Source organism: Triticum dicoccoides, chromosome 2A (assembly GCF_002162155.2).
Source record: "Triticum dicoccoides isolate Atlit2015 ecotype Zavitan chromosome 2A, WEW_v2.0, whole genome shotgun sequence".
NCBI classification, from domain to species: Eukaryota; Viridiplantae; Streptophyta; class Magnoliopsida; order Poales; family Poaceae; genus Triticum; species Triticum dicoccoides.
The window spans coordinates 54,161,635-54,165,972 of record NC_041382.1 but is presented as its reverse complement, the minus strand read 5'-3'; positions in this window follow the sequence as shown (position 1 = coordinate 54,165,972).

Genomic DNA, 4,338 nt, shown 5'->3' with positions numbered 1-4,338 from the left:
AATGAAAGGAGGGGGGGGGAGCGATTAAGAGTACATAGGCGAGGTCAAGCAGCAGCCGCCCGAGCAAGGTCAAGGTCACTAATAGTTCTTGTAATCACCTCACGCATAGTGCAGGTCTTTCGATTGAATACAAGATCATTTCCGACCTTCAAAATCTGCCAGAGCAGCACCATGTAGCCCGCCTCCCAGGATGACAGAGGCACATTCAGGCCTCATTTGGTTTCACACGATCCCGTGGGCATCCCTACCGATTACACGGGCCGAGAAACCACGGAACAATTTATCCCCGGGAGATCCGCCGTCGCATTTGGAGACCCATGAGATAAGGGCAGCCCTGCCCTATCCACGACTTTTCCCCGGGTGAGGCTTCCACGCCCGACGAGGTCGGGGAGGAAACCCTCGTCGCTCTGTCTCGCGAACGAGAGGCAATGGCGACAAGGTCGAGCGCTCCCCACCCTTCTCCGCCAACTGGAAGCGACCCCACCCCACCCACCACCCCCTTCCTCCCTCCACCTTCCCGCTCCGCCCCTCCGGCGGGGGCGACGACGCCCGTTGCGCTGCTGCTCCATGAGACCATGACTTCCTGTAGGTGAGGCATGCAGCTATGGCCGCCGGGCGGTCGACCAGGTGCATGGTGTGCTTGATCCTCCTCCAGCTACATAGGCCCAGCACCTCACGGAAGAAGTTGCAGAAATAAATCCCCACCTCACAGAGTCCCCCAAATTGTAAAGCAAATCTGCCACGTGGTTTTAATTTTGTCAAGAATATTTTGACCAGGGCCTCTCTTCCCCGGGTCCATCTCCCCTAGCAACCAAACATAGCCTCAGAGGCGGCTGAGCATCAAGGATCAGCCTGACCGTCACCGGCGCAGGCCACAGGCCAACAGCAGCCCAGACAGAGGCACTAAGAGCACAACTAGCAAATAAGTGATCACCATCTTCGAGCTCAGAGCAACACTCACATTGGTCAGAGGGGGAGCCGTTTTTCCAGGCCAAGTTCATATGCGTGCTCAGTCGATCAGCTGTCAGCAAAATCATGAAGATCTTGATTTTCCGAGGAAGATTCCACCCCCAAAATCTTGCTCGCATAGCAGGACTGAACCCCATGGAGCATTCTGGCCCATACAGAGAGCCGGTAGACACAACAACTTCAGCACCCCATGCCATGGACCATGAGTCGTTTGCTTCAGAGAGCACCGCACCGTTGATGGCTTCAGAGAGCGCATCCAGCTCCACTTCCATAGCAGCAGAAAGCCTATTGCGCAACATGTTACCAACACCCTCCCAGAGAACATCAGCCACCGAAGCATTCGGCCTTACACAGTGCAAGAAGAGCGCCGGGAGGGAGAATGCGAGCACACCAAGGGTATGCCAGCGGTCCAAGCAGAAGGATGTCCGCCTGCCGTCACCGACGGCAACTCTGGTAACCGCCCTGTGCATTCCCAAGCCGTCTGCCATGAGCTGCTCAATGACAGAGCTTGGAGGGGATGTCACCAAGGTCGCCCCGATGCCATCGCCGGTATCAGATCGTCCAGGAGTTGTCCACGTAACCATGGAGCTTGTGGACGAAGAAATTAGACACTTGGAACCAGAGCACCTCTCCGTCCCTGACCAGAAAAACGACCGACGCCTTTTATCAATTGACTCAAGCACTCCAGGGGCAGCACAAGATAGGTCATGAAATAGGAAGGGAGAGAGTTAAGAACAGAGTTACAAAGGACCATCCGCCCGCCGAACGGAAGATGGTGTGTTTGCCAGCCAGCCAAGGTTTTGTCTATTTTTTGCGTTAAGGGGGCAAAGGCAGAGGTCGGGAGTTTGACAGGAGAGAGCTGAACTCCAAGGTACGTTTGGGGAAAGGAAGAGACAACACATCCTAGGATAGCCGCAAGGTGGGCTGCAGTATCCGGGGAGACATGCATTGGGACCACGATGGATTTAGAAAAAATGATCGAGAGCCCGGTGGTCGCGGTGAAATCGTCAAGGACTCTCTTGAGAGGAAGCATGGAAGCCTTGTCAGCATTGCAAATGACAAGGGTGTCGTCTGCATATTGCAGAATAGGACATGCCGCACCAGCAACAAGGGGGTGAGAGAGCACCCCATCCCCACACGCTTGCTTCACCAAACGTTGGAGCACATCCGCGACAATGATGAACAGGTAAGGGGAGAGCGGGTCCCCTTGCCGAAGACCACGCCGACAACGGATCCAATCGCCGGGGACCCCATTGAGGAGGACGGAGGTATGCCCGGTCGAGAGGATCGTGTGGATCCAAGCACACCACACAAGAGGGAAACCATAGGCACGCAAGATACAAGCAAGACTATCCCAGCTAACGGAGTCGAAGGACTTGCGGAAATCAAGTTTGAGAAGCGCAGTGGGGCATTTTCTAGAGTGGAAGGAGTGAAGAATATCTGCCGCGTAAACAAAGTTTTCAGAGATACACCTCCCAGCTAGGAACCTAGTTTGGTCAAGATCAACAAGAGAGTGAATGATTTTCTAGAGCCGGGCGGTTAGCACCTTAATGATGGCCTTCATGATGCTGTTCTGAAGCGAGATTGGTCTAAAGTCGATGAGAGAAGTCGAGGTTGTGGTTTTGGGGAGGAGGACAAGGAAGGCCCTGTTAATTTGGCCCAAATCAGACCTACCATGAAAGAAGTCATAAAAAACAGCCACCACATCCTGCTCAACCAACTGCCAAAAGCGATGATAAACCCAGGGCCAAAGCCAACAGGTCAAAGGCTGGCCAGGGGATTGGCATCGAAAAAATCTTTTTTAATTTCCTCAGGAGAGAAGGGGGAGCACAACAGGGAGGGGCGCCTCATGTTGGTAAAGATCAGTAACAACGAAGTTCCAAGAGCTCACAGGAACCATGCCCAGTAGAGCTGTGTAGAAGACTTTGAGAAATAGAGATTTGTGGGAGTGGGAGGTGTACCGCACACCGAGTTATCCTTAAGGACAGGAATAAGAATATTGTTGCGCCGACAAGACGCCGAGACATGGAAGAAGCGCGCTACAAAAAAAAGACACATCTGTGATATTTTGGGCCGAACGAATTTTTTCCTGTCATACTTATGACACTTCTATGACGATAATTGTGACAAAACCCGATATCGTCATAGATGTGGTGGGCTCCTACTTCTATGACAAAAAATCATGACAGATAATGGGCTTTTCTTCCTGGACGGGCCGGAGACGTAGCTTGATGACATTCTTTGGGCCGTCCATGATGGAGAAAACCGTGGTAGAAGCGGGGGCGAGGAAAATATCGGGGGAGTTCCCAGTTACGGTGGGTGGTCGGGGCCGAGCAATGCACGTTTCTCTCGTACGTACGCACGTGTGTGTGAGGCATTGTGCTCTAACTGAACCTGAGCGAGGCGTTGCGCTCTAACTAAACCCGAGCAATTGCACTGCAGGCTACGTGTTACTGAACCCGAGCGATCGATCGATCCTTTGATGTTAACTGAACCCGAGTGATTCCTTTGCTACTGCCGCTAACTGAAGCTGATCGATGCTGCCTCTTGATGAACAGTGAGCATTGTTGGGGGGTTTGGATGAACATTTCACGGTGGGGGGTTCGATGAACAGGACCCCATGGTAGTAGAGGCCGTTGCCGCTGGATGAACAGTACCCCGATTGATCGAGCCGGTGGATGAACAGGACCTCGTGAAGGGCTGGTTGAACAGTAGCCGGTGGAGGGCTGGTTGAACAGTTGTCGGTGGAGGGCTGGATGAACAGTAGCCCGTGGAGGGGTGGTTGAACAGGACCCCGTGGAGAGGCCTGGGTGAACAGTAGCTGGTGGAGGAGCGCGCGATCGAGGCTGGATGAACAGGAGCCCATGGATGAACAGTCGCAGGTGGAGGCTGGAGGAGGTTGACGGTGGATGAACAGGAGCCCATGGAGGCTGGAGGAGGTCGACGGTGGAGTTGAATAGTATCTCGTGGAGTCCCGTTTTGCGGTACGCCACACCCCTCCAGATGAACAGGACCCCCGCTTCGACCGTAGCGCTCCAACATAAGTCCGTTTCCTCCGTTTTGCGGTACGCCACACCCCTCCCGATCAACAGGACTCCGTTTCGACCGTAGGAGGTCTGTTTCCTCCGTTTTGCGGTACGCCAGACCCCTCCTGATGTACAGGATCCCGTTTCGACCGTGGCCGGTCGAACACAAGGCCGTTTCCTCCGTTCTGTGGTACGTCAGGCCTCGTTTTCATCAGCTGTTCCGTCCAAGTCGGTTGGCTCCCGATGAACACGACGATGCATTCTGTTCCGTCCCAGCTGCCTACCCATAATCACGACGACGGCGCAGCTTCTCCGTTCCGACCCAGCCATGTACACGAGCCCT